Here is an 11413-nt window from a genome sequence, read left to right as displayed (position 1 = left end):
ACATGTCAGTTCATACTGCAAAAGTTTTGATTGGTTGGAGGACGTCCTCCGGAAGTGGTCATAATTACCATGTATGTCTATGGAAGTTGTTGAGGCCTACGGGCCTCCTAGGTTTTGTACTGAAGTCAATGTAGCCAGAGGAGGACGGAAGCTAGCTGTCCTCCGGCTACACAATGGTGCTACCCTAGACAGTGCTGTTGAACTTACTGTAGACTTTCATTGCAAAACAGTGTATTTTAATGTTTTTAATGTTTCACTATTTTTATTTTAATGAAATTTCACTGGGGAGGATGGTCCTCCCCTTCCTCCTCTGAGGAGCCTCCACTGATAGATACTGTACCACGTGTCTATACATCTGTTTTTTTTTGTTGCATGGCCTGCGTCTCAATCCACCACATCCACCTATTTCGCCCTTCCACATCTGCGGTGAAAGGTGACAGAGCTAAAGCGGTGTTTGTCAGACCATGAAAATTGGTCTTCTCATGAAACCGTCTGTAGCGTCCGAACAGTTTGGCCTGAGACTCTCACAAATACGTTTTGTTCTCCGTTTTGCTCTAGGATGCCCAGAAGCCTCGTTTGAAGGTCCCCAGTACCAGTTAAAAAAATGTATAGAAGTATACTGTATATGGAGATAATTTTGTGCCTAAAATAAGGGGATAAATACATGTAAAAGAAAATGCTAATAAATAGTTTCCTGATCTTTCTCTATCTCTCAGATATAGGACAGACACTTCAGAACAAACTTCCTTTAGTTGTTTTTAGGACTATCTGTTGTTCCATGTAGTGAATCTGATATTCATTGCATTTCTATTGGCTAATAGCAGTAATGCCAAATTCAATGTTTCATCCAATAATTGTTTAATATATCTTTTTGATACCTTATGGGCTTTTAACATTCTAAATCAAATAACAAAATAATCCTTGGTTTGACCATCTTAAAACAATTCCATATGTTAATTTAGAAAGGCATTAGACTCTAGGTTAATGCCCATGATTTTGGAATGAGATGTTCGACGAGCAGGTGTCCACATACTTTTGGTAATGTAGTGTAGGTAGGTAGGTAGGTAGGTAGGTAGGTAGGTAACGGGCCAGATGACGAAGGGTACAACAGGCAATCAGAATTTATAAGCCAGTCTGAGATGGCAGGGGAGGAGATGTGGAAGGGAATCGTATTGACATACGGTGCAGGCTGGGGTGAGGGAGGAAACCAAGTGTAAGACTGACTGCCACAGTCAACAGGGGACATTTCATCCCTGGGACATTTTACTTAGAGCTATTGATTTTGGGAGGCAGGTTGTTGGGTTATTTGCATTGGAAGATATGTGGATTTTGCCTGTTTGGCTGTAGTTCATTCATTTGGTCCAGGTTGGAAACGATAAGCCAGGAAGATAATTGTTAAAGTTTCTCAGTTTCCATAAAAAGCAAGTTGAAGCACGGGGCATGGTGGATTGAAGACTGGAGTCTGCTTCAGAACAGATGCATGGTGGGGGATGGTGATGTTTCATAAGTTGAAGAAAAATACACTAGTACTCACTCATCTTTATTCAGCTCACAGAACCAACTGATTTTAGAGATGTTGGTAATGATTTCTGCAATGTTTTGATCCTATATGTATTTATGGACACTAAAGTCATATGTCAGCCTCTGAGATCTCATCTACGCCAAGGACACCTCTGTTTTCAGAGCTGCATGTTTCATTGAGATCAATCAATGCATTAAATGTCAAGTCATTAATGGTACAAGACTTACTGTACTGTTGAAACAGAAACCAAGTACTTTAGATATTGTTAGATATTGTATTACATGATTACATATTGGAATAATGTAATTTTGCAGTATTTCCTTCGGAAATGTGTTCTGTCTAATACTACATAGTCTTATAAAAATAAAACAACACTTTTTTTTGCCGTCAAAGTCTACTGTGGGTGGTCAAACACATAGCCTACTAACAAAAGCTGTAGACAGACTTTCAGTGATTTCAGTGAGATTCAGTGATTGAACTTTGTTGCAGCATACTACCAAAACATTATGCCGTGAATTATTCTGTATTACACTGCTCAAAAAAATAAAGGGAACACTTAAACAACACAATGTAACTCCAAGTCAATCACACTTCTGTGAAATCAAACTGTCCACTTAGGAAGCAACACTGATTGACAATACATTTCACATGCTGTTGTGCAAATGGAATAGACAACAGGTGGAAATTATAGGCAATTAGCAAGACACGCCCGATAAAGGAGTGGTTCTGCAGGTGGTGACCACAGACCACTTCTCAGTTCCTATGCTTCCTGGCTGATGTTTTGGTCACTTTTGAATGCTGGCTGTGCTTTCACTCTACTGGTAGCATGAGACGGAGTCTACAACCCACACAAGTTGCCTCAGGTAGTGCAGCTCATCCAGGATGGCACATCAATGCGAGCTGTGACAAGAAGGTTTGCTGTGTCTGTCAGCGTAGTGTCCAGAGCATGGAGGCGCTATCAGGAGACAGGCCAGTACATCAGGAGACGTGGAGGAGGCCGTAGGAGGGCAACAAATGTGCATGTGTCTGCTCAAACGGTCAGAAACAGACTCCATGAGGGTGGTATGAGGGCCTGACGTCCACAGGTGGGGGTTGTGCTTACAGGCCAACACCGTGCAGGACGTTTGGCATTTGCCAGAGAACACCAAGATTGGCAAATTCGCCACTGGCGCCCTGTGCTCTTCACAGATGAAAGCAGGTTCACACTGAGCACATGTGACAGACGTGACAGAGTCTGGAGACGCCGTGGAGAACGTTCTGCTGCCTGCAACATCCTCCAGCATGACCGGTTTGGCGGTGGGTCAGTCATGGTGTGGGGTGGCATTTCTTTGGGGGGCCGCACAGCCCTCCATGTGCTCGCCAGAGGTAGCCTGACTGCCATTAGGTACCGAGATGAGATCCTCAGACCCCTTGTGAGACCATATGCTGGTGCGGTTGGCCCTGGGTTCCTCCTAATGCAAGACAATGCTAGACCTCATGTGGCTGGAGTGTGTCAGCAGTTCTTGCAAGAGGAAGGCATTGATGCAATGGACTGGCCCGCCCGTTCCCCAGACCTGAATCCAATTGAGCACATCTGGGACATCATGTCTCGCTCCATCCACCAACGCTACATTGCACCACAGACTGTCCAGGAGTTGGCGGATGCTTTAGTCCAGATCTGGGAGGAGATCCCTCAGGAGACCATCCGCCACCTCATCAGGAGCATGCCCAGGCGTTGTAGGGAGGTCATACAGGCACGTGGAGGCCACACACACTACTGAGCCTCATTTTGACTTGTTTTAAGGACATTACATCAAAGTTGGATCAGCCTGTAGTGTGGTTTTCCACTTTAATTTTGAGTGTGACTCCAAATCCAGACCTCCATGGGTTGATAAATTGGATTTCCATTGATTATTTTTGTGTGATTTTGTTGTCAGCACATTCAACTATGTAAAGAAAAAAGTATTTAATAAGATTATTTCATTCATTCAGATCCAGGATGTGTTATTTTAGTGTTCCCTTTATTTTTTTGAGCAGTGTAGTTTCCAGTTCAGGACATGTATCCGTCTCTGAGCTGGGGCTGTTTTGAGCACTATCTGTGGTTGGATTACTGCAGGTTTTTCATGGCCTCTGATCCTGTCTGGGGCTTGTGTTACTCTCTCTGAAGACTGGTATGTAACATTAGTAAATATTTGTTGTGTAAATTTGCTCAACACTAAGATTTCCTCCAGTGAAAATAAACATACTGAGGTTTGGTTGTTGTGACCCAAACCATGCCTGAAAATTGTACAAAATATTTTCTCCTAATAAAATGTTGATCAGCAAAGGTTAGAATGACTTTCTGAAAGAATTTAAAATGTGTAATTTTCAACTCTTTAGGAATTATGATTTTGGTACAGCTAATATACACACTGTATGCAGTTAAAACATTTATTTAAAAAAATCCAACAAATAAAAAAGTGACCTTTCTCTGAAAACCAAAATAAATAGTCATCCAGAATCTGTTGGAAACATTGTTTATTTCCTCCTGTTTTGCTCTATGGCCTCTCACAGCTTAATTCAATGCATTTGGACCATCGTGAGTGGAGCATGAGGAATGAAAGCCAAACCCAGAGTGCTCATGCTGATTGTTGTGACAGCACTGCAAGGGAATGCAATTTCCCCTCCTCTCCTGTTTTATCCCCCCTTCCTCTCCTGTTTTATCCCCCTTCCTCTCCTGTTTTATCCCCTTCCTCTCCTGTTTTATCCCCCTTCCTCTCCTGTTTTATCCCCTTCCTCTCCTGTTTTATCCCCTCCTCTCCTGTTTTATCCCCCTTCCTCTCCTGTTTTATCCCCTTCCTCTCCTGTTTTATCCCCTTCCTCTCCTGTTTTATCCCCTTCCTCTCCTGTTTTATCTCCCTTCCTCTCCTGTTTTATCCCCTTCCTCTCCTGTTTTATCCCCTTCCTCTCCTGTTTTATCTCCCTTCATCTCCTGTTTTATCCCCTTCCTCTCCTGTTTTATCCCCTTCCTCTCCTGTTTTATCCCCCTTCCTCTCCTGTTTTATCCCCCTTCCTCTCCTGTTTTATCCCCTTCCTCTCCTGTTTTATCCCCTCCTCTCCTGTTTTATTCCCCTTCCTCCTGTTTTATCCCCTTCCTCTCCTGTTTTATCTCCTTCCTCTCCTGTTTTATCCCCTTCCTCTCCTGTTTTATCCCCTTCCTCTCCTGTTTTATCCCCTCCTCTCCTGTTTTATCCCCTTCCTCTCCTGTTTTATCCCCTTCCTCTCCTGTTTTATCCCCTTCCTCTCCTGTTTTATCCCCTTCCTCTCCTGTTTTATCCCTCCTCTCCTGTTTTATCCCCTTCCTCTCCTGTTTTATCCCCCTTCCTCTCCTGTTTTATCCCCTTCCTCTCCTGTTTATCCCCCCTCCTCTCCTGTTTTATCCCCCTTCCTCTCCTGTTTTATCCCCCCTCCTCTCCTGTTTTATCCCTTCCTCTCCTGTTTTATCCCCCTTCCTCTCCTGTTTTATCCCCCTTCCTCTCCTGTTTTATCCCCCTTCCTCTCCTGTTTTATCCCCTCCTCTCCTGTTTTATCCCCCTTCCTCTCCTGTTTTATCCCCCTCCTCTCCTGTTTTATCCCCCTTCCTCTCCTGTTTTATCCCCTTCCTCTCCTGTTTTATCCCCTTCCTCTCCTGTTTTATCCCCCTTCCTCTCCTGTTTTATCCCCCTTCCTCTCCTGTTTTATCCCCTTCCTCTCCTGTTTTATCCCCTTCCTCTGCTGTTTTATCCCCCTTCCTCTCCTGTTTTATCCCCTCCTCTCCTGTTTTATCTCCCTTCCTCTCCTGTTTTATCCCCTTCCTCTCCTGTTTTATCCCTTCCTCTCCTGTTTTATCCCCCTTCCTCTCCTGTTTTATCCCCTTCCTCTCCTGTTTTATCCCCTTCCTCTCCTGTTTTATCCCCTTCCTCTCCTGTTTTATCAACCTTCCTCTCCTGTTTTATCCCCCTTCCTCTCCTGTTTTATCCCCTCCTCTCCTGTTTTATCCCCTCCTCTCTTGTTTTATCCCCTTCCTCTCCTGTTTTATCCCCTCCTCTCCTGTTTTATCCCCCTCCTCTCCTGTTTTATCCCCTCCTCTCCTGTTTTATCCCCTCCTCTCCTGTTTTATCCCCTTCCTCTCCTGTTTTATCCCTCCTCTCCTGTTTTATCCCCTCCTCTCCTGTTTTACCCCTTCCTCTCCTGTTTTATCCCCCTTCCTCTCCTGTTTTTTCCCCTTCCTCTCCTGTTTTATCCCCTCCTCTCCTGTTTTTAAATCCCCTCCTCCTCCTGTTTTATCCCCTTCCTCTCCTGTTTTATAACCCTCCTCTCCTGTTTTTATCCCCTCCTCTCCTGTTTTATCCCCTTCCTCCTCCTGTTTTATCCCCTTCCTCTCCTGTTTTTATCCCCTCCTCTCCTGTTTTATATCCCCTTCCTCTCCTGTTTTAAAAATCCCCTCCTCTCCTGTTATCCCCTTCCTCTCCTGTTTTATAAATCCCTTCCTCTCCTGTTTTAAATCCCCCTTCCTCTCCTGTTTTATATCCCCTCCTCTCCTGTTTTATCCCCCTCCTCTCCTGTTTTATCCCCCTTCCTCTCCTGTTTTATCCCCCTTCCTCTCCTGTTTTATCCCCTTCCTCTCCTGTTTTATCCCCCTTCCTCTCCTGTTTTATCCCTTCCTCTCCTGTTTTATCTCCTTCCTCTCCTGTTTTATCCCCTTCCTCTCCTGTTTTATCTCCCTTCCTCTCCTGTTTTATCCCCTTCCTCTCCTGTTTTATCTCCCTTCCTCTCCTGTTTTATCCCCTTCCTCTCCTGTTTTATCCCCCTTCCTCTCCTGTTTTATCCCCCTCCTCTCCTGTTTTATCCCCCTTCCTCTCCTGTTTTATCTCCCTTCCTCTCCTGTTTTATCCCCCTTCCTCTCCTGTTTTATCCCCTTCCTCTCCTGTTTTATCCCCCTTCCTCTCCTGTTTTATCCCCCTCCTCTCCTGTTTTATCCCCCTTCCTCTCCTGTTTTATCTCCCTTCCTCTCCTGTTTTATCCCCCTTCCTCTCCTGTTTTATCCCCCTTCCTCTCCTGTTTTATCCCCTTCCTCTCCTGTTTTATCCCCTTCCTCTCCTGTTTTATCCCCTTCCTCTCCTGTTTTATCCCCCTTCCTCTCCTGTTTTATCTCCTTCCTCTCCTGTTTTATCCCCCTTCCTCTCCTGTTTTATCCCCCTCCTCTCCTGTTTTATCTCCCTTCCTCTCCTGTTTTATTACCCTTCCTCTCCTGTTTTATCCCCCTTCCTCTCCTGTTTTATCCCCCTTCCTCTCCTGTTTTATCCCCCTTCCTCTCCTGTTTTATCCCCTTCCTCTCCTGTTTTATCTCCCTTCCTCTCCTGTTTATCCCCCTCCTCTCCTGTTTTATCCCCCTTCCTCTCCTGTTTTATCCCCTTCCTCTCCTGTTTTATCCCCTCCTCTCCTGTTTTATCCCCTCCTCTCCTGTTTTATCCCCTTCCTCTCCTGTTTTATCCCCCTTCCTTCTCCTGTTTTATCCCCCTTCCTCTCCTGTTTTATCCCCCTTCCTCTCCTGTTTTATCCCCCTCCTCTCCTGTTTTATCCCCTCCTCTCCTGTTTTATCCCCTTCCTCTCCTGTTTTATCCCCTTCCTCTCCTGTTTTATCCCTTCCTCTCCTGTTTTATCCCCTTCCTCTCCTGTTTTATCCCCCTTCCTCTCCTGTTTTATCCCTTCCTCTCCTGTTTTATCTCCTTCCTCTCCTGTTTTATCCCCTTCCTCTCCTGTTTTATCTCCCTTCCTCTCCTGTTTTATCCCCTTCCTCTCCTGTTTTATCTCCCTTCCTCTCCTGTTTTATCCCCTTCCTCTCCTGTTTTATCCCCTTCCTCTCCTGTTTTATCCCCTTCCTCTCCTGTTTTATCCCCCTTCCTCTCCTGTTTTATCCCCCTTCCTCTCCTGTTTTATATCCCCTTCCTCTCCTGTTTTATCCCCTTCCTCTCCTGTTTTATCCCCCTTCCTCTCCTGTTTTATCTCCCTTCCTCTCCTGTTTTATCCCCTTCCTCTCCTGTTTTATCCCCCTTCTTCTCCTGTTTTATCCCCCTCCTCTCCTGTTTTATCCCCCTCCTCTCCTGTTTTATCTCCCTTCCTCTCCTGTTTTATCCCCCTTCCTCTCCTGTTTTATCCCCCTCCCTCTCCTGTTTTATCCCCCTTCCTCTCCTGTTTTATCCCCTTCCTCTCCTGTTTTATCTCCCTTCCTCTCCTGTTTTATCCCCCTTCCTCTCCTGTTTTATCCCCCTTCCTCTCCTGTTTTATCCCCTCCTTCTCCTGTTTTATCCCCTTCCTCTCCTGTTTTATCCCCCCTCCTCTCCTGTTTTATCCCCCTTCCTCTCCTGTTTTATCCCCTTCCTCTCCTGTTTTATCCCCTCCTCTCCTGTTTTATCCCCCTTCCTCTCCTGTTTTATCCCCTCCTCTCCTGTTTTATCCCCTTCCTCTCCTGTTTTATCCCTTCCTCTCCTGTTTTATCCCCTCCTCTCCTGTTTTATCCCCCCTCCTCTCCTGTTTTATCTCCCCTCCTCTCCTGTTTTATCCCCTTCCTCTCCTGTTTTATCCCCTTCCTCTCCTGTTTTATCCCCTTCCTCTCCTGTTTTATCCCCTTCCTCTCCTGTTTTATCCCCTTCCTCTCCTGTTTTATCCCCTTCCTCTCCTGTTTTATCCCCTTCCTCTCCTGTTTTATCTCCCTTCCTCTCCTGTTTTATCCCCCTCCTCTCCTGTTTTATCCCCTTCCTCTCCTGTTTTATCCCCTTCCTCTCCTGTTTTATCCCCTTCCTCTCCTGTTTTATCCCCTTCCTCTCCTGTTTTATCCCCTTCCTCTCCTGTTTTATCTCCCTTCCTCTCCTGTTTTATCCCCCTTCCTCTCCTGTTTTATCCCCTCCTCTCCTGTTTTATCCCTTCCTCTCCTGTTTTATCCCCTCCTCTCCTGTTTTATCTCCCTTCCTCTCCTGTTTTATCCCCTTCCTCTCCTGTTTTATCTCCCTTCCTCTCCTGTTTTATCTCCCTTCCTCTCCTGTTTTATCCCCTTCCTCTCCTGTTTTATCCCCTTCCTCTCCTGTTTTATCTCCCTTCCTCTCCTGTTTTATCCCCCTTCCTCTCCTGTTTTATCCCCTTCCTCTCCTGTTTATCCCCTCCTCTCCTGTTTTATCCCCTCCTCTCCTGTTTTATCCCCTTCCTCTCCTGTTTTATCCCCCTCCTCCCTGTTTTATCCCCCCTTCCTCTCCTGTTTTATCCCCCCTTCCTCTCCTGTTTATCCCCTTCCTCTCCTGTTTTATCCCCTTCCTCTCCTGTTTTATCCCCCTTCCTCTCCTGTTTTATCCCCTCCTCTCCTGTTTTATCTCCCTTCCTCTCCTGTTTTATCCCCTCCTCTCCTGTTTTATCCCCCTTCCTCTCCTGTTTTATCCCCTCCTCTCCTGTTTTATCCCCTTCCTCTCCTGTTTTATCCCCCTTCCTCTCCTGTTTTATCCCCTTCCTCTCCTGTTTTATCCCCCTTCCTCTCCTGTTTTATCCCCTCCTCTCCTGTTTTATCCCCTCCTCTCCTGTTTTATCCCCTTCCTCTCCTGTTTTATCCCCCTTCCTCTCCTGTTTTATCCCCCTTCCTCTCCTGTTTTATCCCCCCTCCTCTCCTGTTTTATCCCCCTCCTCTCCTGTTTTATCCCCCTTCCTCCCCTGTTTTATCCCCCTTCCTCTCCTGTTTTATCCCCTTCCTCTCCTGTTTTATCCCCCTTCCTCTCCTGTTTTATCCCCCTTCCTCTCCTGTTTTATCCCCCTTCCTCTCCTGTTTTATCCCCTCCTCTCCTGTTTTATCCCCTCCTCTCCTGTTTTATCCCTCCCTCTCCTGTTTATCCCCCTTCCTCTCCTGTTTTATCCCCTTTCTCTCCTGTTTTATCCCCTCCCTCTCCTGTTTTATCCCCCTTCCTCTCCTGTTTATCCCCTCTCTCCTGTTTTATCCCTTCCTCTCCTGTTTTATCCCCCTCCTCTCCTGTTTATCCCCCTCCTCTCTTTTATCCCCTCCTCTTGTTTTATCCCCTCCTCTCCTGTTTTATCCCCTCCTCTCCTGTTTTATCCCCCCTCCTCTCCTGTTTTATCCCCCTTCCTCTCCTGTTTATCCCCCTTCCTCTCCTGTTTTATCCCCCTTCCTCTCCTGTTTTATCCCCCTCCTCTCCTGTTTTATCCCCCTTCCTCTCCTGTTTTATCCCCCTCCTCTCCTGTTTTATCCCTTCCTCTCCTGTTTTATCCCCCTCCTCTCCTGTTTTATCCCCCCTCCTCTCCTGTTTTATCCCCTCCTCTCCTGTTTATCCCCCTTCCTCTCCTGTTTTATCCCCTCCTCTCCTGTTTTATCCCCCTCCTCTCCTGTTTTATCCCCCTCCTCTCCTGTTTTATCCCCCTCCTCTCCTGTTTATCCCCCTTCCTCTCCTGTTTTATCCCCTTCCTCTCCTGTTTTATCCCCTTCCTCTCCTGTTTTATCCCCTCCTCTCCTGTTTTATCCCCCCTCCTCTCCTGTTTTATCCCCTCCTCTCCTGTTTTATCCCCCCTCCTCTCCTGTTTTATCCCCTCCTCTCCTGTTTTATCCCCCCTCCTCTCCTGTTTTATCCCCCTTCCTCTCCTGTTTTATCCCCCTTCCTCTCCTGTTTTATCCCCCTTCCTCTCCTGTTTTTTCCCCCTCCTCTCCTGTTTTATCCCCCTTCCTCTCCTGTTTTATCCCCCTCCTCTCCTGTTTTATCCCTTCCCTCTCCTGTTTTATCCCCCTCCTCTCCTGTTTTATCCCCCCTCCTCTCCTGTTTTATCCCCTCCTCTCCTGTTTTATCCCCTTCCTCTCCTGTTTTATCCCCTCCTCTCCTGTTTTATCCCCTCCTCTCCTGTTTTATATCCCCCCTCCTCTCCTGTTTTATCCCCTCCTCTCTGTTTTATCCCCCTTCCTCGCCTGTTTATCCCCCTTCCCTCCTGTTTTATCCCTTCCTCTCCTGTTTTATCCCCTCCTCTCCTGTTTTATCTTCCTTCCTCTCCTGTTTTATCTCCCCTCCTCTCCTGTTTTATCCCCCTCCCTCTCCTGTTTTATCCCCCTTCCTCTCCTGTTTTATCCCCTCCTCTCCTGTTTTATCCCCCTCCTCTCCTGTTTTATCCCCCTTCCTCTCCTGTTTTATCCCTTCCTCTCCTGTTTTATCCCCCTCCTCTCCTGTTTTATCCCCGCTCCTCTCCTGTTTTATCCCTTCCTCTCCTGTTTTATCCCCCCTCCTCTCCTGTTTTATCCCCTCCTCTCCTGTTTATCCCCCTTCCTCTCCTGTTTTATCCCTTCCTCTCCTGTTTTATCCCCTCCTCTCCTGTTTTATCCCCTCCTCTCCTGTTTTATCCCTTCCTCTCCTGTTTTATCCCCCTTCCTCTCCTGTTTTATCCCCCCTCCTCTCCTGTTTTATCCCCCCTCCTCTCCTGTTTTATCCCCCCTCCTCTCCTGTTTTATCCCCCCCTCCTCTCCTGTTTTATCCCCTCCTCTCCTGTTTTATCCCCCCTCCTCTCCTGTTTTATCCCCCCTCCTCTCCTGTTTTATCCCCCCTCCTCTCCTGTTTTATCCCCCCTCCTCTCCTGTTTTATCCCCCCTCCTCTCCTGTTTTATCCTCTCCTGTTTTATCCCCCCTCCTCCCCTGTTTTATCCCCCTCCTCTCCTGTTTTATCCCCCCTCCTCTCCTGTTTTATCCCCCCTCCTCTCCTGTTTTATCCCCTTCCTCTCCTGTTTTATCCCCCCTCCTCTCCTGTTTTATCTCCCCTCCTCTCCTGTTTTATCCCCTCCTCTCCTGTTTTATCCCCTCCTCTCCTGTTTTATCCCCCCTCCTCCCCTGTTTTATCCTGATCTCATTAACAGACAAGGAGAAA

Source organism: Salmo trutta, chromosome 6, assembly GCF_901001165.1.
Source record: "Salmo trutta chromosome 6, fSalTru1.1, whole genome shotgun sequence".
Lineage (NCBI taxonomy): Eukaryota > Metazoa > Chordata > Actinopteri > Salmoniformes > Salmonidae > Salmo > Salmo trutta.
The sequence above is the reverse complement of the archived record's forward strand: the minus strand, read 5'-3'. Positions refer to the sequence as shown.